The sequence below is a fragment of the Protopterus annectens genome, chromosome 6.part0 (assembly GCF_019279795.1).
Source record: "Protopterus annectens isolate FY-2018-M chromosome 6.part0, PAN1.0, whole genome shotgun sequence".
Classification (NCBI taxonomy): Eukaryota; Metazoa; Chordata; order Ceratodontiformes; family Protopteridae; genus Protopterus; species Protopterus annectens.
Window position 1 is genome coordinate 1,616,327,901 of NC_056737.1, and position 26,622 is coordinate 1,616,354,522.

Below are 26,622 nucleotides of genomic sequence, written 5' to 3' on the forward strand. Positions count from 1 at the left end.
TCTTTTTCCCGGGAGTCACTGTTTTTACATTACACTTGCCTGAATTGGTTTAGCTTTACACCTTACTTTACTGTTTCTGCACGTTGCACCTACTATTTACTGGAGTGCATCCTGCAGGCACATGACATGTCATGCATTTTGTCTGCCGCCGCCGTTATGCTAACTCTCTCCTTGGCTGTGCTGTATCGGTTCTTCGCTCTTTGCATTTCTGCAACATCCACTACTTTCTTTGCATTCATATTCCTCCCTTTCCCGCTTTGCAGATTTCTGCATGCAGAGTTGTCAGCTGCATCCGATTGCCCTCCGTCGGTTGATTGGTGTTAATTGCTCATTACAACTCCAATTACACTGCTTCCGCATTTCCTCATATTCTCCGCATCACCTTCCTGTATCCATGGTTGTTGACAGGGCGGCCGTCACATGACTGGTTTGGGGAACGTCATCCTCGTGCACATGCATCTGTGCACGCATTGTATACTCTCAGCGCATCTATTTCCTCACACGCCGGTCCTGATGCTGTGATGTGCATTGTACAGCCCAGGTTTGCTGGGCTCCAATGTGCTTCCTCCTACAGCGGCACACCCCTCTGCGATTGACAGGTATTCCCTCTAGGCCACTCGGTGTTTTACCGCTGCGCTTGGTGCAGTCTTACGCCAGCGGGGGTTTTGTGATTCAGTATTATCTGCCTCATTTGCATGGCATTGACTACTAATACATGGTTACGGCGCCAGACACCGACGCCAATCTTTGGCAACCCTTGGGCTGTGCTTGTGGCTTTCCATTCATACTATGGTGTATTGTGGCTGTGATGCTGATGTGTCTTATACTGCTCTTTTATGGCATTGTCATATTACTTCATTGTTCCTCACCTTCCGGACATGTCCTGGGGTTCTGCTGTGGTTTTGCGCACATGACATTTATGTCGTTATTTACATTTTCTGCAGGTTTTCCTTTGACATTCTCGGTTTCTTTCCACATTGCCATGTTGCACCACTATGACACATGACGTTGGCAGCCTTCCGTTACTCCTATGTCATGTTTGGATATATGTAAACCGTTTTTTTTGGTTTACATTGCCGTGCTGTTATGCTACGCCCGCGCCACTTCGTGAATCGCTACTTGCCTTCATTTGCATGGTGCAACACCGCACATGGGGTATTTAACATACCTACGCCGGAGGCCGTATGCCGCTGATGCACGTGGGTTTGGATCGTACCTGAATCGCTCGGTGGCCATGTCTGGCGTTGTGGCGCCTACGCCATGCGTGCGCCTGGCGCAAGGTTCATGAATCCTGGGGAGTAATAATATTTGGGAATGGTGCCTGTCCCCCCCCCAAAAAAGAGTTATCTTTTCTGGTGTATCCCTCATGAGATGAAAGTGGTGGTATAAATGGCCTCAGTTATATAGTTCAAGTGCCTGACATTATATATTCATCGTTCCTTCGATCATTCCTTACCTCTACCCCCATGCACTGCTTTGATGTCAGAATTCAATGAAAGTGAGCTCTGATTGTGAGGAAAGTGAAAGAAATAATGACCACACTGTCCCTGGCCCTAACACAAGCTATAGCAACCTTCTGTTCACCTGTTTGAGGTTTTTAAGGAAAATTAAAGGAATGACAACACTATTCACAGCTCTTCCACAAGCTATAGCAACTTTCTGTGCACACCTCTGAGGTTTAATTGTGAGGAAAATTAAATACGTAACGGGAAAAAAATCCCCAGCCCAAACACAAGCTACAATATCTTTCACTGTGCACTCAGAGCAGGGACAGTTTTAAACTAGGTGGAGTTCAGGGTACAGGCCTACTAAGCCTATATCAAAATCTAGTTATGAAGCCTGGGGTGTGGGGACCACTGAGCTCCATGATGCTGTGAATGTCTAGATGTTCTGTGATGCATTTTATGTCTTATTTTTGAAAGACAATGATTTATTAACTGTGCATTTTAAATGCTATTTCAGAAAAATCATGTATGTGCCTGACAATATTTAGTTGTGCCCACAGAAAAATATTGGTGATATTATTTTCAGACACACACACACACACACACACACACACACACACACACACACACACACACACACACACACACACACACACACACACACACACACACACCCACACTCACTGACACTGCTGCTTCTGACAGAGTCTATCACAGGATGCACAAATACATACTCACATATACTGTGCACTTACCTACAGGCAAATGAACAAACTCCAATTCACTTGCAACATGCCTTTTGAGGTGTTGGAGAAAACTAGTGCATGTGGATAAATCTATAAAAAGATAAGAAGGGCATGCAAATTCTACACAGGTGGAGACAAAGCTAAAAACTCAATCACAGTCAAGCACTGTGAGATTGTAAACATAATTGCTAAAATGCACCACTATGCTGATGATCAGTTGCTTTCACACACATCCTGCCTAGACCATCAAATATAGCCAGTTATTATGTGCAGCACTGATGCTGTGATTGAAAGGGAAATAAATAATTTCCAGTTTGTTACTCTTCAATACACATGCAAACATATACTATAGCAGTACTAGTTTTATACTGATTTCAGCAAATATAATACAATACATAGTGTGATACTAATCCTGCCAGGTCAGAATAGGAACTGCTGTTTATGAACAGCATGATTAAGTCACTTTCTTCCATATATATATATATATATATATATATATATATATATATATATATATATAGATATAGATATATATATATATTCATTTCCCTATTACATGATTGAAGATGCATTCTTTCGAATGCATCTTGATCGAACTTGAAAGCACGAAATGGCAAAATACCGAAACGGCATATAAGCAAATTCTTTCCCTGGGAAAGAAATCGCTTGGCCGCCTTCATTTTTTTGTCATTTTTGTCACTGTAGTGGGATCTCAGAGTTGGTATATTTAAGTAGGGGTGTGTGTGGGGAGTGTGGGGGCAAAGCCCCCCACTTTATGTAATGTTTTAAAGTTTTTTTTTCTTTTTTGGAACAGCGATTTTTTTCCCAGGGAAAAAATTGCTGTTCTCAGTGTTCAGGATTGTAAGCTTTTGCTTATATGGGGTCGATAAAACAGCGTTCACTTTTTTAAGCATTTGCTGATTTAATATAGACCCATATATTCTGCCATAGCTCCCAAGTGGGGAAATTCTTCAAATTCATAGCATTAGAGAATGATTTTTTTTTGTGTATATGGGGGTGAAGGGATGTTTTCCATCAGATGGTGATGAATTGGTTAGTATATCAAATTTATTCACTAAAATTAGTTATTGAAAATTATTTATTTAAATGTTAACAGACTTAATAATCCTATCAAATGGTGCAACATTATTACATTTATAAAACATTTAAGGCCAGATATTGTCTGCTCACAGAATATACATTTAACTGAAAATATCCAGCTGGTATTATTGAAAGTAAAAGGTTATGGTAATATTATTATAAACTCAACTGACAACAAATTTGTGGTGTCGATATTTTGAGTTCTGCAGATAACTGTAAACTTTTTCAGATTTATAAAGATGAGGATGCAGAAATCATAGTAATTAAATTGTTGTTTCAGAATTGTTCTGTGGCTGTTGGCTCACTCTTTGCTTCTTTTGTAAACTATAATAAATGTATTCAAGATCATGATTATGGGTGGTAAAAACTAAATCGATATGATATTGTTTTAGCAGGTGATTTTAATGTTGATTGTGGAAGATCACTAAGAAGTTCTCATGCATTTAAGTTAAAGCATTTCTTTAGATCATTATTACTTAATAGATTTATGGAAGCATAAGAAGCATGATATTGAAAGTTGTATTTATATAAAAAACGGTACAGCCACAACATTAGGTCATTAGATTTTTATTTCAGAAAACTTAAGTTTTAATTGCAAAAGCATGAATCTCTATCCAAGATTATCTGATCATTCAACCATTAGTGTTGATTTAAAGGTTAATAAATCCCATAAGTCGAATTATTTACATATTATATAGAGAAATATTTTGATGTAATTCAAGAAGAAACGTACTATTTAGGGTAGACAGTGATACAAAAGATTTATTTTCATACGTGTTTGCTCTTTTAAAGCTTATATAGTTATTTTTGTGTAAGCTTTCTAATGATGAAAGAATAAGTAAAATATCTTGGTAAAATACTTGAACAGCTACTAATATTAGACAGACTTTATAAAGTTAATCCCTTAAAACATGCTCAACAAAGAGTAGATTTAAGCTATGTTACCATTAGTTCTACAGTTCGTTGTGTAGGTGCACAAGAGAAAAAAAATATTTTCAGGCTGCTCTGCACGGTTCTTTTTTTAAAAGATTTTTTCTAACTTAGGATCAGCATTTATAATCAGCATTAATAAAGATACATTTATTAGAAATGATTCAAGATAAATCATGAAAGAATTTGTTATTGTTTGTAAAAGAAATTCAACCTCATAAGAGACTAAGATGGTTGAACTTATACAAAATAATGTTGGTAAAATATTCCAGTTTAAATCTGAATTACAATCACCTAAAATTTTTAAAACCTCTATTGTGTCATTAGCAGATAAAACAATATTGGATACAGCTGACTTTTGGGATGACAGTATAAACGTCGTTAATGAAGATGGAGAACAGCAAGGACCCTAGTATAGAGCCTTGTGGTACTCCGAGGGTGTTAGGTGGAAGGTTAGAGAGTTTGTTCTGCCAGAGGCCAGCCTGCTGTCGACCATTCAGGTAGGATTGAAACCATTGGAGGGCTCCATTATCTAGACAGAATGTTTGCAGGGTGTGGATTAAAAGTTGGTGATCAACCATATCGAATGCCTTGGAAAGATCCAAAAAGAGGGCTGAGGATATATAATTATTGTTGCAATTATGGTTTATGGTGTTAGTAAAGGCTAGGAGGGCTGAAGTAGTGCTGTGATGAGAACGGAAGCCGTGTTGAGTGTCTGCCATAAGGCGATTTTGGATTAGGTGCCTACAAACATGTGTGTGATACACACCTCACCCCTGCCTATGTCTTGCTTTCTACACTGCAGTATGTACAGATCTCTACAACAGTGTACAGGGGTGTGTAACAATTGGGATGTATTCCCCACAATACGTGGCATATATGGAAACAAGAGCAAACACACATGGCAGTACTGTGAATCAAACACCTGCTATCTTATGATATGTATGACAGACATGCAGCAGTATTGCCCGCATTACAATATGTACTGACACTACCTTTGGAAATTGTGCTGATATATGCACACAGGAGGGCTTATGTGTTACAGGTGTCAAGTGATTTACAGTCAGTGACACCCTGACCGCTGTGTAGGTTGTATGTCTTCCCCTTCAATTAACAGAAACATAGCTTAGTGTTTGCACATGTTATGGTAGGACAGCTTTTGACACACCTGTGAGCTGTCTTCAGCAAACATCCATCTGCAAAGTTGGCCCACCACTTTATGTCCACACATCCATCCATACATGATGTACATCTTAACGTACTGTCAGTATTTCACCATATACAGTTGGCAATGATGGGGCTGCATTGCAACTGCATGTTGTAGTAAGACACAGATCACCTGCAAACATCAGCTACTCTACACGCATGGTAGCTGAATGCACACCACTACATGTACATGTGTGTAGGTCCTACATTCCTGTCATTTAGCCATGTTTGTAGGCATTGCAATTGGTGGACATGTGTGATGACATACATAACACATGGACTGTTGTATGATATGATAGTTGTCATGGGTAACCAGTACAGAGGGAATGTTAACTCAGTCAACATTGCTATCACACCTTATGTACTGTTAGCATTCAGCAGCCATGGACCTACCTTCCATGTGCATGTGTGTAATTGCTGTAGCCACCTGTCTGCACAAAGGACAGCAACAGCTATGCTATGTACATATGTGTTGTGTGTGTGGGCATGTACATATCCATGGCAGGTACATGTATGTCATATCCAAACATGAGTGTGTTTACTGGTGTACAGCAACAGTCATCTGTTACAGCTGTATATGACCCAGGGCCCCTGTTATGTTTACAGCTGACCTGGTTATGAGCAGTGGTATCATTGCATTGCATAGCACATGATGTAACTGTGTCAGTACATGAGTAGTCTGCACAGTTGCTGTAGAGCTAGGTACAGTCTACTGGTCATGGGTCACATGGTGTTGTACTAATATATGTTCTGCCACATGTATGGATGTGTGTTGCTGGTCCAAGGACATGGTGATGTCTGAGGGCTACATCCTAGACTGTGGCTTTTGACACTGTGATCTGCACCTGACACATCTGTGATGGCTTTTGAGGGTGTAATGGTCAGTACATGTGAGTGGCCTTCATGTACGTGGGGACACCACCACCTGGAGCGGTCCGTAACAGTGTTATGGCCCACATGTCTGTATCCAAGGTATACAGTGGTAGTGCTATTGTGCACAACTGAGCCTTCAGCCAGGTGTTCCTCACTGCACAGATGTCAGTATTTCCCATTGTTGGATCTAGATTGGCAGCTGTGATTACGAACGCTACACATCTAGCACTGTTTAGCATACACATACAATGCAGTTGTTCTCTAGGTGTCAGGGTGTTAACCTGGTCTCAGGACATTCGTCTATGAATGGCATTATATGGGCAAAGTAGCCACTCCTGGCAGGACATCACCATGGGTGGTATTAGTGTGCTAGGTTTGGATTGGTACATCTAAGGTGATGGACAACAGCAGACATTGTGTAGAAGACTGGTGTCAGATATATATAGTGCAGTGTTCATGCTAACAATGACAACTATCGATACACTGTGCCCTTCCATGTTTAGAATCAGAGTGCATAAAAAGCAGCCCATTGCTACTAAGTGTGTGAGCATACCCAGTATGACGTTGTGTAGATGCACACATAGTGCATTCCAAACGGACGTATGCTACTAAGTGTGTGAGCATGCCCAGTGACACCTTGTGTCGGTTATGTGCCTCTATGTGTATGGGCATGGCCATTGTAACCCTGTACAGCGATAGTGGTCGTCCAGGCAACAGATGGCCATACCCCACTTCAGGATGGATTCCTACATTGAACACACTGGTTCACAGGTATGTACATCATAACTGCCAGCATCCATGTTGATGTCCACATTCCTAGAAGGTCATATTGACAGTTTTGAAAGGTGTAGTGTTTGTGGTGTGTCTTGTATCTATGTAGTGTTGTAATAGTGGTCCATAGATAGGCAGTTGTCCTGATCACACCAATGGTGTTTGTTTGTCTCTGTCAGCCTGGGGACAGTAATATGCTTTTAGACTGCTCACACTCCATACAATCCCTATTGGCATCTTTTCCATTGCTGATGATGTCACCCAAATAGAAGTATGCGTCTGGGAGTTGTGTGCCCCAGTAATCTCGGTCGCATGTTCTGTAACTGTGTAATACTGTAGTGTGATAAGGTAGATAGGTCTGTGTTCTAATCCCAGCCATGCCAATTGTGTGGGTGTTTCCATCTGCCGGGGGACAGAATAATGCTTTTAGACCGCTCACATTCCATACAACCCCTATCGGCATCTTTTCCATTGCTGATGATGTCACCCACCTAGAAGTATGCCTCTGGGAGTGCTTTGTCCCAGTAATCTGAGTAGTGCATTCTGTAACTGCGTAATGCTGTAGTGTGATTGGATAGTTAGGTCTGTGTTCTAATACCATCCATGCCAGTTGTGTGTGTGTGTTTCTGTCTGCCTGGGGACAGAATAATGCTTTGAGACTGCTCACACTCCATACAATCCCTATCAGCGTCTTTTCCATTGCTGATGATGTCACCCACCTAGAAGTATGCCTCTGGGAGTGCTGTATCCCAGTAATCTTGGTAGCACATTGTGTAACTGCGTAATGCAGTAGTGTAATAAGGTAATTAGGTCAGTGTTCTAATTCCAGCCATGCCAAGTGTGTGTGTTTCTGTCTGCCTGTGGACAGAATAATGCTTTTAGACTGCTCACACTCCATACAATCCCTATTGGCGTCTTTTCCATTTCTGATGATGTCACCCACCTAGAAGTATGCCCCTGGGAGTACTGTTTTCTAGTAATCTCAGTAGCACGTTCTGAAACTGCGTAATGCTATAGTGTAACAAAGTAGTTAGGTCTGTGTTCTAATCCCAGTCACGCCGACTATATGTGTGAGTTTCCATCTGCCAGGGGACAGAGCTAATGTTTTTAAACTGCTCACACTACATACAATCCCTATCGGCGTCTTTTTCTTTGCCGATGATGTCACCCATCTAGAAGTATGCCTCTGGGAGTACTGCGTCCCAGTAATCTTGGTAGCATGCTCTGTAACTGCGTAATGCTGTAGTGTGATAAAATAGTTAGGTCTGTGTTTTAATCCCAGCCATGCCAACTCTGTGTGTGTGTTTCTATCTGCCTGGGGACAGAATAATGCTTTTAGACTGCTCACACTCCATACAATCCCTATCAGCGTCTTTTCCATTGCTGATGATTGTCACCCATCTAGAAGTATGCCTCTGGGAGTGCTGTGTTCCAATAATCTCGGTAGCACGTTCTATAACAGTTTAATGCTGTAGTGCAATAGAATAGACAGGTAGGTGTTCTATTCCAAGACATGACAGGTGTGTGTGTGTTTGGCAGTCATATCCTATATGTTGATATCTGTGAGTGGCTAGCTCCAGGATGTGTTGAGCATGTTTTGTTGTTTTCCTATGTAGTGTCCATAAATGTCACAATCGCCCAAGAGACTTGGTTGGCAAGACATACACATACATTCGCCAATAGGTCTGGTGAGTAAATGTCAGCAGCCCTAATCTTACCCTTAATACAGTCTGACCCATATGATGCAACGAAACACACTTGCCTTGATAGTAACACCAGTACATAATGCAGGAGGCACATGTGGTTTCCTTTTGATTCTTGTCTAATGCCTTGGTGTCACGTGGTCCGCTGTTGTGATATATATTCTATATCTACGTATGTGTGTGTATATGTATATGTGTGTGTATGTATATATATATATATATATATATATATATATATATATATACATATATATATATATATATATATATATATATATATATATATATATATATATATATATATATATATATGTATATATATATGTATATATATATATATATATATATATATATATATATATATATAAGGTGAAACGGCCTAATGGTTAAGGTATTTGCCTTACAAACACAAGGTGCAGGGTTTGAGTCTGATATATATTGGCTATATCTCGTAGCAGTTAGTGTATATGTGAACCTGTGTATGGTTTATATTATATATATATATATATATATATATATATATATATATATATATATATATATATATGTATATATATTTATATATATATATATGTATATATATATATATATATATATATATATATGTATATATATATATATATATATATATATATATATATATATATATATATATATATATATATATATATCGTTACTATTACAAGGTCGAAGCACTCCTGGGCTGTCGTATAGTCGACAACGGAAGGTAAATGTCGAATGTCAAGTCAAAAATCAATCTAGGAACGGTGTTAACATGGGTTGAGGTAGGTGTTCGTATTATTCTGAACTACAAACATCTCCCCTACCTCGACCCATGTTGAAACCCATTCCTAGATTGTTTGTTTGAGTTTGCGATTATCAGTTTCGACCTTCCGTTGTCGATATACATCGACGAAGGAGTGCCGTTCAACCTTGTAATAGTAAACCATATATATATATATATATATATATATATATATATATATATATGTGTGTGTGTGGACATTAACACACATAAATCTACATGATGGAATACATGTCTTATACTGTTGAATGTCTGTGCTGGATGATCTGTACGTGATCACCTCAGATGTATGTATATCTGCCATGGCTTAGTGGTGTCTGTGGTGTGCAGGGTCCCGGGTTTGAGGCGTGTAGAGACCGGTTATGTTGTTGCTGGGAAGAACAAGGGACATCAAATACAGTGATAGTAAGCTGTTTTTAACCAGTTTTGTGCGGATCTGCATGACAGTAAGCAGTGGTTATTATTTTGGAGGCTCAGTATGGGTCATGTAACTATGTATTCGAAGACAATACTTTGCAAATGAGGTAGAAAATAGTGAATCCCGTTTATCCCCAGGGTGTGATGCAGATCCCAAGAGTGTATGTGTATAGATAGCTGGGTGCAGGACTCGAATATAGGTGAAAGCATGGGGGGGGTGTCAGGCATACTGTACGTACATTGGAGCCCTGTGTCTCGGGTTTGCTCCTGCCTTAGCATGCCTAAGCCAGGGGTGTGTCTATACCTGCCTAGTGCAATTGGGAGGGACAACAGCAGTAGGAGAGTAGTCAAGGTGAACAAGCTGTGCAAACTGGTGATAAATAGCACAATCAGCAGATTACAGGCCCAGCCCAGCCCAGAACAATATGATAAAGTGAGCAAGCACCATACACACGGGTTTTTTTCCACACTCTACACCACCGGTGTATACATGCGGGGAAATTTTACGAAACAATCCAACGAAATGAGAAGGGCTGCAGCAGGCAACATAGACCAACATGTGCAGGAGGTTGAGGGTGGTGAGGATGTGAATGCTGCTGAACAACCCTCAGTGAGGAGACAGAGAAGACTTTACAGACCCAGGGTAACCTACCAGAGGCTACATGAGCTGGAGATAGTGGAGCGCTATGGGGTGGACAGAGACCTCTTACAGCAGATTGTTGAGCTGTGCCGGCCACACCTGACACATGGAACAGGCCGAGGGAAACCCATCCCAGTGGATACCAAGGTATGTGTAGGCCTAGGTATACTAGCTGCAGCTACCTCCCAAAGCACAACTGGGGATATCATGGGGATCTCACAGGCATCTGCATCCAGAGTATTCCACCAGTTCCTAGATGCCATGTCACCACATGCCAGTGAGCACATACATTTCCTCAACACACGTGAGGTGTTGACCAGCAATATGCGTCTCTTCCACCAAATGGCAGACTATCCTGGGGTAGTGGGTGCTATAGCCTGCACGCATGTATGCATCAAAGCACCACCCAGTGAGCGGGGTAGGGCCTACATTAATCACAGGGGCATCCCCTCCATCAACTGCCAGGTTGTATGCGATGCCCAGGGCATTATACTAAATGTGTATGCTGGCTGCCCTGGAAGCTATGACGATTCCAATATATGGCATCTGACGCAGCTGTACCACACCTTTGCCAATATGGACATCCCCTACGGTCACCTAGTGGGGGATGGTGGGTACCCACTGGAGCCATGGCTGATGACACCCATCGGAAATGCACACACACCTGAACAACTATGCCATAATGAGGCACAAGCACAGGCAAGACATATAATTGAGCGTGGGTTTGGAATGCTCAGGTCACGGTTCTGGTGTCTCGACACATCCGGTGGAGCCTTGCAGTATTCACCAGCTACATGCACCCAAATTGTTATGGTCTGTGCTATGCTACACAATATGATCCTGCAGAAACAGTTGCAGCAGGAACAGCATGGGGGCAGGGCCACACAGCCCCCCACCAATGCCAAGGGCTGTACAGGCACAGAGTGACTCGGCGGAGGAACTACCTGAGCCAGACCCAGTAGGCAAAACGAGGCGTGCCCAGTATGACCTGACCTTGGCAAAGAGGCAACACATAGCATATGCACTGACACAGTAGGTACCCAGGGAATGTCTCCCTCTCTGACTCGCACAGACAGTAAAAGAGATGCCAAACATGACACTACCTGTGCTCAGCCATTTATAGGAAGTGCACTATGTGCATCCGATATAGGCAGCCCTCCAGCACCATCCTCAGGTCTGGCACACCCTCAAGGTAAGTCAATCAACCTACCAATTGGCAGTTGTATTAGAATGTGTTTTTACCTGTAGCTATGGTATGGATGTGAGCATGCAAGGGAATTTGGTGGCTGAATGTTAGGGCAGCGGACAGTACACATCCATAGTAGCACCATGACATCCGTAGCACATACCGGGGTCACAATAGTAGCCAGTAGTACACAGGGTGTCCTAACCCACTGCAGGTTATGGGCTGAACATCATGTGTGTCCACACAGCCCACACAAGTCTCAACCAGCTGGACAGGTGTAGACCAACACAGACAAATGCTGTACAATGGCCTCTGAATATGCCCAATGGATGTCCCCACCCTCCCTACAGACACACACAGACAGACTACAGCAGGCCAGGCAGTTGGATGTAGGTTGAGAAGGCTAGGACATCTGAAACCAATATGTTGGTAATTAAAGCTAGAATCTGGAGTACACTGGTATGCCTCTAGCCAGCACATTAGGTAGGTCCACACACTGAAATGGAGTACCTGACATACCAGTACAGTAGTAGCAAAAGTTCACAACTGTCAGCTGTGCCCCTCTTCCAACATACACATGTAACAGTCAAGTGCACCCCCCCAGTGCTGTGTAGGAATGTGGATACAGTTGGATGTCCCGCCACACTGTGCAGAAATGTAGCAACAGTCAATGCCACATGACCTATGGATACCCTGCAGACACAGCATGCCACCTGTCAGTGTACAATGCAGAGGTTGTCACCACAGTACTGACTACCTGGACATGTAACACATGTGATCCAGTTGACCATACTGGGCATGCTCAAACACATGAAGGTATGACGGTAATGTCAGTCGACAACATGCGTAACAGTCATACTGGGCATGCTCACACACTTAAACACAAGACGGCCAGGTTTGCAAACACCAGTGGTCCGGACATATCTGCCGGTACATTGCTATACTGTTGGATGACTGTGCTGTATGGTATGTGTGTGGTACTGTCTATTGTCTGTATATTTGCCATGGTGTATTGGTAATTCAGATTAGCTGTGTACACAGGGTGTTGCTACCAACACTTGCAAAGGACGGTTCTTTGTTTGCGGCCAGAACAAGGCCATTGGATACAGAGTGAGTAAGGCACATTGCAGCAGTTGGGAGCAGTTGTACATGGGTTTGCATGGTGTTAAGCACTGCTGACCTCTGGTTACAGCTTCTTATACTTGTTTAGACTCCACATTTCTTTAACAGTGCAATACTCGCATACTGGTAGCCAAACACGCTTACACCTGCTTGGTCCCTCACTTGCACATGCACCGACATTGGTGCTTGCATTTGTCACTCACGCTGGTTGGGCGCGATCCCTTGTGATGCCTATTACATTGGACTACATGATTACAGTATCTGGTATGGCTGACCATTAGGCAACGGCATGGCATTCGACTGTATGGAATCGGCGGCCTGTCCAGTGAGTTAATCATATTATATGCGTGTTTCTCATAAAATCTGCTCCCATCTGGCTGATACATGGGAACCGATACTCTGCAATGCAGACAAGTAAATGTGATTTGGGAACCACATCCATCTGCCGGGTCATGCTACCGCATACCTATTGTAGATTTTCCACCTTTTTAATTGGCCGAAGTGAGACTTTAGGATTAACACCTGTCCCACTTTGCGTGGGACAGTCCCTCATTAGGCATATGTGTCATGCAAGAATAATCTAGGCATAGCAAATGTCCTGATTACAGGACAATATTATATTCTACGTTTCTCTAATAGCTGCATGTAATGGTTATTGTATAAATGACACTTCTATATGTTATATGAAGTAGCATAAGCAACTTGACTGCTGCTAGGCTAAGCTTTGATTTGTGCTAATATGTATATTTCTGTACTATGCACGGCTGTAGGTATGTCCTGACCTGGTACATCTGACATTTCTACGGAGCAGGTCCCACTTTGGCCATTTGGAAAGGTGGCAGCCCTATAGGACCTATATGTAGAGATGTCAGATTTGGCAAGGCAACATATACCCACAGCCAGTAGAAAATTGACTACTTCACCGGTTTGCATAAGTAAAGGTTATTCTTGTAGCATTATAGTTGCTAATACTGTTTCCTATAACATCTAGGTGTTTCAGATACAACAAAATCATTTTATGCAACCACTACAGACAACATATGGATTCTTTGCCCAAAATCACAGGCTATGTGCCATAATAACATTCATTTTGCAGGACACAACTGCCCAGAGGGGAGTGTCCCTCACAAAAGCGAACAGGTGGTAACCCCAAACTATTATGCTATCATCTACCTAAGGTAGTCGGCGGAATATGTCCGTTCCGTCACTAGCAGACCTCACATACGAATGGGGGAGAATGAACACTGTATCAGGGACACTGCATAACACCCTCAGGGACACATTTAGATGATTGGTTCTATTAACCAGACACATTGTCAGTCACAGGGCATATGTATTCATTCACATTTGTCGAGGTACATGCTGTTTATGACTCATACATGTTGTCATTAGTCATTATGTGTATTCTGCCACCTGTCCACCTAATATCACTAGTTGTGGAAGTGTTTAGTCAGGACTGTGTTAGATTCTGATTCATAATCACGGACATCCATGATAATCGGGTACAGGGCACTGATATAGTCCCTATGTGTTCCCCAATGGTTTACGAACTATCCAGTAGATGTGCTCTAAAGGTTTTGGAGGTATGGGTGTCTGTTATGCCCACATAGGAATATTAATTACTTCCACGGGGCGGGCCTAATACATCACTGCCAACCAACACCTGCACACTTAGGCCCATTATTGCATAGCCATGATTCACCTACCTGACACCCCTCTACAGCACTCATGACTCATACTTACTGTGAGTGCAGCTGAGGTATGAACACACTCCTACACACTACACACTCACCCAGTCACGGGACACATGTCGTACGTTTTGTCAAACCATGTCTTATCAGACTTGCACAACCTACTGTTCCGTGTATGGCTACATCCTGGTCGCATCAGTCATTACTGGGTTGCCTATTAGAGAAATGTTTGGTGTCCCACAAGGGACCCCATGATCCATGTTTAAAGTGTAGACCTTGCAGATCTCTCCCACTGGTACTTTCCTGCCGGTGGTCTGCGCGTACTGTGCATCTGTATGTCTCTCCGGCCTAGCTGGGGAGATGTGGGAGGCAGACGTTAGTTGATTGGACCTCCCACTAACATATGCCTGGTCTGAACATATGTTACCCATAATTGCTGTACCGTAACCTAGGTATAGGTATAGACATGTCTATATCTACAATAACATATATATAATATATATATATATATATATATATATATATATATATCTTTGTGTGTATATGTGTGTATGTATGTATGTGTATATATATATATATATATATATATATATATATATATATATATATATATATATATATATACACATATATATATATATATATATATATATATATATATATATATATATATATATATACATATATGTGGTGTCATTAGTCACTACGTGTATTCCGCCACCTGTTGACCTAATATCACTAGTACTGGAATGGTTTAGTTAGGACTGTGTTAGATTCTGATTCGCAATCATGGACATCCATGATAATCGGGTACAGGGCACTGATATATTCTCTATGTGTTCCCCCAATGGTTTATGGACTATCCAGTAGATATGCTCTTCAGGTTTGGGAGGTATGAGCGTCTGCTGTGCCCACATAGGAATATTAATTACTTCCACTGGGTGGGCCTAATACATCTCTGCCAACCAACAACTGCACACTTAGGCCCATTATTGCATACCTATGATTCCCCTACCTGACACCCCTCTACAGCACTCATGACTCATACTTACTGTGAGCGCAGCTGGGGTATGAACACACCACTACACACTGCCCACTCTCCCCGTCTCGGGACACATGTCATACATTTTGTCAACCCATGTGTTATCAGACTTGCACAACCTACTGTTCCGTGTACAGCTACATCCTGGCCACGTCAATCATCATAGGTTCGCCTGCATGGTGAATTTTTGATGTCCTGCAAGGGACCCCGTGATCCATGTTTAAAGTGTAGACCTTGCAGATCTCTCCCACTGGTACTTTCCTGCCGGTGGTCTGGAAAGCAGTGGTGTAGTTACCTTTATTGCGTGTCTGTATGTCTGACTGGCCTAGCTGGGGAGGTGTGGGAAGTAAATGTTTGTTTTTGGACCTCCCACTAACATATACCCGGTCTGAACATATGTTACCCGTAATTGCTGTAACGTAACCTAGTTATGTACATGTGTAAATCTACAGTAACATATATACATATATATATATATATATATATATATATATATATATATATATATATATATTTTTTTATGTATATATATATATATATATATATATATATATATTTTGTGTATATATATATATATATATATATATATATATATATATATATATATATATATATATACACGTGTATATAAGTTGCATCTGTACATAAAAACATGCATTTGCTATGCTGGGAGCTGCTTACTCCCGCACAGGCACATTCGCATATGTTTACTGTGAGTTATATATGTTTACTGCCACTTCTTTGTGCTTACGTGCACTTTATTCTTATTTATTATGACAGTACCACTTTGATTGAAGGAATCCAATTAATGGCCCCATGCAAAACACACGTTCACCTTTACATGTTTAAATGTTTTCTTTACAGCACAGAGACATTCATTCCACAAGAAAATGATATGTGCTATAGTCGTACTTTTACTGGGAATGTCTTTACGTTAGGTGGATGCTCTAACCACTACATTATTGGTGTTCTGCTTCATTTATATGTATACCCCTGGATCATAGCTACCCTAACATACGCCTCAACACTTCACTTACACAGCAGGCATCCATTCTCCTGCTGGGAAAACCACAGTACTACACATGCAACATTCCCTATTCCCTACAGCTCTGGACCCATGCTGCATGTTTACTCACTCCAAGGATATTCAGAACTCCAAAGCTTATAGTCCTGGCACATACATGTGTTTGATTGTCAGGGTGTTCATGTGGTCATCCGGGTTTAGGCTTGTCCGACTGGAGACCAGAACTGCCCTGTACCTGTTTAAAAGTCAGAATTAGCACATGGACAGAGTTAGTCCCAAAGTTAACATTCTACTTGTGTTTACAGATGCAGGGGTGTGGACACCTCTGACCAGATTATTATGTCGGCACTACATAATACGGCATGGGGGGGGGGTTCCACTGGTGTTTCCCTTCACATTCATTATGAATGCTTTATTGTGACCATGTTCATTCATTCATATATATATATATATATATATATATATATATATATATGTATATATATATATATATATATATATATATATATATATATATATATATATATATATATCTATATATATATATATATATATATATATATATATATATATACATATACACCTACATACCTATCTACATTTCCCATATAGTTGAATGTCCACTGCGCATCCCTGCTGCCTTTACCTCCCTATATCCGAAGGATATTATTCTGGCAATCACATAAAATTAGCACACATTAGTCACCATTTTAACCACTACACCATCCGTGGTACATTCCGCATGGATGTCAGTTAGGATATATGACTTCACTACAGGTATTCAATAGTACTGGCAACAAATGTGACAGTTGGTTGGTGTACATATGTGTATGGACCTCTCAAACACTCGGGGACTAATTTTAACAGTGACATGGACAATCACGGACACTTTTACAATATTAGTACTATTAACTTTAAACGTGTTGACAGATTCAGAGCATATGTATTAATCCTTATTTTCTGAAGTTAAAAGCGTCTATTACTCTTAATTATTGTCATTATTCATTCAAGTGTCATTCAACACCTTTCCTCCGAAGGTCACTGGTTTTAGGAGGGATTAAGAGGGTGGCCAGTTATTGTGTGAATGCTCTGACCATTGGTAGGGTTGCCACATTTTCATATGTCCAGGATGGGATATATTCGGGACACACCAGATTTTTTAGGCCAACACATACCCATGGTCAGTACAGGGTTTAGATCTTTAATTATTTTCCTAGATGAGAGCTAATTCCTGTAGTAGTTTAGTTACTTATTCACCTATTCTGTTTCTTGTAAGATTTATGTCTTTTACATACAGAAATAACTGTTTTAGGCAACTGTTACATGAAATATAGTACACAGTTATTTCCTACAATCACAGGACATTTGCCATTGTATCATTCTTGGTCAGGACACACCTACCCAAACAGGGACTGTCCCTCACAAAGTGGGACAGGAGGTACCCTGCTTACATCAGCCCCTTAATCACCCTATATCCAACTGCCTCTATGTGAATGTGTAAAGTATATTTTCTCGATAATTCATGTGGGGAGCCATGCATCACGGGCAGGTGTTTGATCCCGGGTAGTAGGTTCTGCATTACCGGCTGGAGGCTGAGCAGTCTTGTGAACCACTACTGCACATACGACTTGTGTCCAGATGTCTACAGGACTATACATTGTGTCATGATACCAAGTCTGATGTTTACGCAGGATACTTATACCATGAGGAATATCCAAAAATTGAACAAGCCAATAACCTTCAATTTTATTGGATTTACGATAATGTGATAGGATTTTACATGCAAGGGATACATAGTGCAAGGGATACATAGTTTGCAATCCTGACACTGCCTAGGGTGACACTGCCTACTAGATATGAGTAGTGGTCACTATGTGCAGATATGGCTGCGCCAAGCTAGCAGCCCGAGTATGGCTGGATTTGGTGGACGTTCAAGAATAGGGGGGGGTTGTGTGCTGTAGAGGGGATGATGGGTATTCAATTATGCATCCAGGTGTGTTGTAGCTGGATGGCTCAGTTCCGTCCAGACCATTATGTGGGTATGTGCCGGTGATGTTTCTGTACATGTGTACCGCGCATTTTAATATTCATGTTTGTGTGATTGCAGTTTACAGTATGGCCTGTCAGGTTGTATTGCAGATGTGTATGTTTGTTCTTTGTGTTTCTTTCTGATTCACCCACTGCTCCCTCATACACCTCCAGTTTACCTATTGTGCATATAACACAGTCTCGCCTTTGCAGATTATTACATTACCCATCTGCCCCACACACATATTCCACACACTCCATCCATCCCTTCTCTGGTTGATGGCCCATGGCACGGTCAAGGGAACACATTGCATACACTACATATCTCTGGTACCTGTATGGTTGTGAGGACTACCCTAGCATTTTTCACCTTCCACATACTGTGCATCATGCACATAGGTACACGCAAATACTTATCTTTCATGACATAGCAGGTAGACCCAGGCAATACCCATTCATCTTTGACACATCCTGACAAGGACGGCTTGGACCGCAAATGGGCAGATTTTGGCCGAATGCTCTGACCATTGGTAGGGTTGCCACCTTTTCATATGGCCAGGATGGGATATATTTTGGACACACATCAGATTTTACAGGCCAACACATGCCCACAGTCAGTACAATGGATAGTACTTTTGTTTTATGCCTAAATGTAAGCTTATTGTTGTAGCAGTTTAGATGCTTCTTCTGTTTCGTTTACTTGCTTATTCTATTTCTTGTAACATGTAGGTATGTTACATACGGAAATAACTATTGTATGTGACTATTATATGAGATGTGGGACATAAATATGCCATATGGTCGCAGGATATTTTACATTTATAATGGTTTTGGTATGGACACAACTGCCCAGATGGGTATTGTCCCTCACAATGTGGGACAGGTGGTAACCCTGACTATTGGGCTAGACTTAGCTATTGGCGGCACGCTAACACGATGTGTTTCGCTTCCACTTGGTATAACTAACAACACTGCATTAGAATACGGGCACAGGGTTTTAAATGTCATTTGTTCGAGGGATGGGGACTCGATATTCAGCTACGTGCATTTGTGTTTGCTTCTCATTTTTGTGTTTGCAAGAACTGTCTTGCATGCTTTGCATACGTTTCAGTATCCATGGACACTGACAGGTGTGATTACTATTACAGGCAGGCTGTAATATTCAGCATTTTAGGTTGCACGTAAACAGCCGACATGTCCACGCCTCCGTGCAGCGCTTCGACATGCCCCATGCACTCGCGCACGTTTCCTATGCACGTGGATGTGGCAGCAGCATGCCTTCATTAATATGCATATGGTGCTACTGCGCCATCTGCATGCCGCACAGTCGGTGCAAGCCTAACGCCGGCCTTGCACCGATCTTCATGAATCCTGGGGAGAATGTTTTAGCCAGTATGCAAAAAGCCCTGGGTAGCCCAGGCAAAACAGGCAGAAATGCCTTCCAGCTCACCCCAGGCTGGCTCCCTTAAAATGACAACAGTCACTGAGATAACTATTAATGTCAAACACCTTTTGCTTATGTTGTAGTGTTATTCTCAATAATGGGTCTATATCACTTTGTCAAATCACAAATCAGCGAACCTCTATTCATCAAAGCTACTAATCATTAAACTGAGTTTTCAACAACATTTTCCTAGGGCAAACCAATGGTAGTCCACCCTAGCGACTATGAACAAAGCCATAAAACTTAGCACCTACCCAGGATGGGGGCTATGCCTTACAAACTCCACACCCCTTAACTAAATATACCAAGTCCAAGATCGCACTACAGTGGGGGAAAGGGCAAATTCCAGATGGTGACCATACATTGGTTGGTCAACCATTGGTAATATCTGTATGTTAATACCCTGTTGGAGAACGTTCATTGTCTAATAATTTATTAATGAACTTTTAGCCCATTATACAAAGCCCAGTACAGTACAGCTATTTACACCTCAATATAGTACAGATCAGTACAGCTCTATACAATGTAATATTAAATGGGTTGATTGAAAAGGTGAGGATGCTGTCACATCACAGTAATAATGCAGTTGTGTAAGATGAACTTACCATAACAGTTGATGTTCGAATGATCACTGTTATAGCCTACCAAGGATATAAAAGCCATCCAGCTTCCAAAGCTTCAGGGCTCCTTCAATGCAACCAAACTTTCAAACAGTTTGAGCTGAGGTGACTACAAGACAAGTTTGAGCATGAAGCCCTTCATAGCTTTCCAGCCAGCAGAAATAATGAGACTGTGTCCTGAAAGGGCTATGCTTGGAACAACAAAACATGACTGTCCATACCCTGGCATAAAAAAAAAAACACACTAAAAAACAAGGGGGCTAGAGGGAGGGAGAGGCTACTGCAGCAATGATAGTTCAAACATTTGCTGTTATGGTAAGTTCAGCTTATATAACTGTACTATGCTCTTCATATTGGTCACTGTTGCAGTCACCTTAGCTATATGAGTAGATTATCATAGCTAACTACACTTGAAAGGTGAAAGGAGAAGAGTCCAGGAACCCCTGGAAAATAGACCTAGCAAAGCTTTATCTGGACATAGAGAAGGAATCAAGTTTATAATGCTTTGTAAAAGAATATTCAGAGGACCATATAGTGGCTTCTAGAATATTTCTAGAATCTACTCCTTTCCAAAAAGCCATAGATGAAGCCATGGCCATGGTAGATAGGGCCTTTACCCTGCCTGGAATAGATTTATTATGATTAGTATAACAAAAGTTAATAGCCTTAGACAACCATTTGGAAATAGTCTGTTTGGACACAGGTTGTCCCTTCTTCTTACCTTCACAAGAAATACACAAATGATCTGAAGATCTGAGAGATATAGTTCTGTCAATATACTACCTGACTTGTCTATGAACATCCAAGTAATGGAGTATCATTTCTCCATCATTTTAGATTCAGTAAAGGAAACAGGGAGATTGATAGTTTGGCTTAAAGTAAACTTGGAAACTACTTTAGGCATAAAAGAAGTATTAGTTCTCAAAGAAACCCTGTCTTTCTAGAAAAAGAAATAGGGTTGACTCACCATAAGAACCTTCAATTCAGATATCCTTCTTGCAGAGGTCAAAACAATCAGTAAAGCTGTTTTCCTACACACACCCATGCAGACGGACAATAGAGGTACGACTGCTGAATCCTACACAAATGCACTTTATAAGCACTTACACGAGTGGATCATGCTATCCCTAACAGAACCAAGATGCTATCCTCCAAAAAAAAGGAAGCCAATCTGGTGGTCCTCTGCCATAAACAAACTCTACAACAGAAGAAAGAAACTGTTGTAAAAAGAATAAAATCCCATGACTGGAAGAACTCCCTGGTCAGCATCAGTAAGAATCTGAGATCCCTCATAAAATCCTCCAAAGCTAGTTATGAAAACAAAATCACCACTGATTCTAAACACAACTACAAAACATTCTATAGCTAAGTCAAGAATCTCAATGGCAACACTCAGATCTGCTCTGAGTTACAGCACAATAGCACTAAATTTACAGAACCAACTGATATTGCCAACATCCTGGCAGATAGGTTTAGTGCTAACTTTACCCTATAAAGGGCCCATCTCTATACCAGAAAAATGCAAAATTCCTGTAATCACGGCTGCACAAGTAAAAACCACACTCTCCAAAGCCAAGAAAACAGCATCCATGGGACCTGACAACACCCCAGGCTGTGTTCTACATGAACTACAGAATGAACTGGCACCCCACCTAAGCACCATGTTCAATCATAGCCTCACCTCAGGCTTTGTGCCCACTGAATGGCACACAGTTATTCCACTCCACAAAGGGGGAGCCACCACAGACCCTGGGAACTAGCGCCCCATTAGCCTAGCTAGCCTGCTCTGCAAGACCATGGAATGTATCATCATGGAACTTATAAGCAAAGACATTGGTAATCTCCAAACTCTGGACCCCACCCAGTTTGGGTTTGTAAAAGGCAGATCATGTCTCCTAAAGCTGATTGACTTCTTTGAAGCAGTCACCAAAGCTGTAGACGAGGGTAAGGTGGTTCACACAGCCTATCTAGATCTCGCCAAGGCTTTTGACACCATCCCCCACTCTGGAGTTATAGATAAACTCACTAAACTAAGTATAAATCCCTATGTCACAAGATGGGCTGCCAACTGGCTCACAGACAGAACCCACACTGTGAAAGTAGCAGACTCCAAATCTGACTTCAGACCAGTGACAAGTGGAGTACCACAGGGTTCTGTCCTGGGTCTTCTCCTGTTTGGTATCTACTTTTCTGAAGTACAGGCTAACACAGAAGGTTTTTGGCTAACAAAGTTCGCAGATGACTGCAAACTAGGAGCCATAACTGAAGCCTAATGATGTGGACATCCTACCAAAGGGCCTCACTGAGACAGATGCCTGGTGTCAAAGCCATGGCCTCAAGCTCAGTGCCAAAAAGTGCATTGTAATCCCCTTTGGTAAAAACTCTGTACCCATGAGCTACCACATAGGTGGTAGTCTACTTAACACCTAAAGTGTGATAAGAGACCTTGGGATACAGATGGACAGTAGTCTCTCCTTTGATAATCCTTTGATAATCACATCACCACAGTAGTCAGGAAATCCTTCTACGTGGCACACCTCATCACAAAAGGTTTCTCATCCAGGAAAAAAAGAGGTCATTGTTCCCCTCTACTTGTCATTCATTAGACCCATTATAGAGTACAATACCCCTTTTGGTATGTACTTCACAAGACATCTACAACAACTGGAAAGGCCACAGAAATACCTCACAAAGAGGATTACCAAACTCAAACAGATGCCCTATGCAGACCATCTCAAAAAACTCCAGCTTTACTCCGTCGCATATCGCCTACTCAGAGGTGATCTTTTCCTAACCTGTCAAACCCAGAGCTGTTGGACATGCTCCACTTAAAGAAATCCCAATCCCTCTGAGCTACATGCTCTAGGGACCTAAACCTTGTCACCACAATAAACAGAACATGCCGTAGGGAAAAATTTCTGTCCCAGAGACTTCCCATACTCTGGAACAAACTACCTATCTATATCAAACAAAGCTCCTCGTTAGCACTCTTCAAGAAAAATCTTGATGATTGGATGGGAAATAGGAAATTCACCCTGGGGATCACCTTTGTGGCTCTGCTTGACAGGGGCGCAGGAAAATAATTTTCTTGGGTGGCGAAAGCCAGGGTACCTTTTTGGCTAGGCTTGTATAGGCCCTACGGGTGATATCCCAGTACCTACCTATGAACCTATGAACCTATAAGAACCTCAAGTCAGCCAAATTAGTTGGTTCAAATGGAACAAGTGTTAGCTTCTATAACACAAATTTAAGATCCCAAGGAGTAGCCACCAGTTGACTTGCTGGCCTCTTATGCAAAAGCCCTTTTAAGAACATTTTGACATGAAACTCCCTTAAAAGAGGAGGATCTAAAGGCAGACATGCTGAAATGGCTGATAAAAAAAAATTGATAATGGAATAAGAGAGGCTGTAGGATATTAATTCAAACAAATACTGTAAAACCAGAGAATAACTACCCCTGAATAGGTGATGGACATGTCTTTGGCACCATCTAGAAAACCTTTTCCATTTGCTTATATATGACTTTCTAGTAGCAGGCTTTCTTGCCTCCATTAGCACCTGCTAAATGTGCTCAGTAAACAGGTGCCTAAAAGGAATTAAGACCATATCATCCAGGCAGGCAATTGGAAATGATTGATGTCAGAGAGTATGAAACACCCTTGTTTTTGTGTGAGTATATCCAGTCTATGAGGAAGCTTTTGGTAATTTCTCCAGCCATTTCTGAAAGAAGAGACAACCACAGTTTCCTAGGCCAGAAGGGACTCACCACAATGATCTTGGAGGATCCCTTTGGAATCTTCAGTAGTACCCTAGATATTAGTGGAAAGGGTGGAAAAGCTTGCAGGAACATTCCTGTCCAAGGAAAAAAAAGGATCTGTTTTCCAGGCCATCTCTATAGAGTCCTGGAACAGAATCTTGCCAGTTCATTGTTCAAACAGTTGACAAAAAGATCTACTTGAGGAATTTCCCACAGATGGATCAAATTTTTGAAGACCCCCAATTTAGTTTCCATTCACGAGGTCTGCCCTGGTCCTGCTCAGCCGGTCTGCCACACAGTTTTGCTCTGATGAAATGTAGGATGTCTGTAAATGAGATTGTGTTGTGCAGCTACATTCCAAGTTAAAATGGATAGCTTGCAAAGGGGTACTGTCTTGTTCTCCTTTCTTGCTGATATACCGCAAGACTGTGGTATTGTCTGTAACCACTTTGAAGAGGTCTCAAGGACCAAAGATGGTTCCGAGAGTTGAGACCCTTGTTCAGGGCAAGCATCCCCTAGATATTTATGTGTTTGCATCTGTCCTTAGTGTGCCACACCCTGCACTTTTATCCGTCCTGAAAGTGCTCCCCAAGCAACGCACAAAGTGTTTTTGGTGACTGACTGCTTTGGAACAAAGAAGGTGAAAGAGAGACCTGGATTTATGGATATCTGTTGTCTCCACCAAAATATTTCTCTTCTGACATACCACAGCACTGCATTTTGAAAAGATAAAGGATGCTGATGCTGGGGCCAAAGAGATTTCAGATGCCACTGTAGGTTTCTTATGTGGAGTCTTGCAAGGATTATCATGAGAATCATAGATGCCATGAGACCCAAAATCCAGACCAGAGGTATTCCCTCAGAGTGACTCAATTTTGTGTAGAAAACCTTAGAAATAGATGTAAACAAGGATCTATTTTTTTCTTTTGGTAGAAAAACTCTTTGAACTGAGGTGTCTGGTTGACATCCCAGGAATACAATCCAGTGTGAGGGAGTCAAGAAAGACTTTTGACTGTTCTCTTGGAATCTACCAAAGAGGGAGATATTCCTGACACTTTGAAAATGAATCTGCATAGATAAGCAAGTTGTCTAAATATGGAAAAATGTTGATACCCTATAGCCTGCAATGAGCTATAACTGGAGCTAGGTACTTTGTGAACCCTTTTGATGCAGTGCAAAGTCCAAATGTTAAGGTAGAGAACTAATAATGTGATCTGGATGTACAAAACATTAAGAAAAATCTGAAGTCTGGTTGAATAGGGATGTGATGATACACATCTTATAAGTCTAATGTTACCAGGAAACGTGAAAGAGGAAGAAGAGGTAACAGGTTATGAAGTGTCATCATTTTTGAATTAGGACACTATCACAAGCAGGTTTAGAAAAGAAAGATCCAGAATTGGTCTCCAACTGTTTTCTTTCTTTGGCACTAGGAGCATCCTTGAATAAAAACTTCCCCCACTTGGGAAGGAGGAACTGGCTCTATCAGTGCTTGGAACAGCATGTTGTGATGAGCAGGTGAAAACAAAAGAGTCGGATCTGCGGGATGAGGACTGACCCTCCCCCGAAAGGAGGAACTTCCTTCCACTGCCATCTGAATAGCATTCATCAAGATTACAGAGCACATTTGTCTGAAACAATCTGTTGCCAAAGAGAAAAAAAGGAGATTAAGACCTTCTGGAAGAAAAAGTGGGCTAAGGTGAGAGTGGGTCACAAAGTCTCTTGAATAGTCAATCAGACATATTGGACTATCTTTGGTGCGGGGAGGTTAGAAACTTCTTTTTGGAACCCCCCTACCAATCCTTGTCTGTTTACCTGAATTCTGTTAAGATTATTTATTCTGTTGATTGCCAAAAAATGGAAGAGAGTAAAGAAAAATCCCTTGAACAATTCATAAAGGAAAGCTGAAAAATCTTTTACATTCCCTGAATCTGCTTGCCTCTTTCACATCACTTTTTGTTCACCTCTGCAGCAGAGGTGCCAAACACTAAATCTCTGTCCAAGGGGGAATTTAAAATGTAATTTCTAACATCATCTGGAAGGTTCTAAGAATGTAGCCATGCAAACTTCC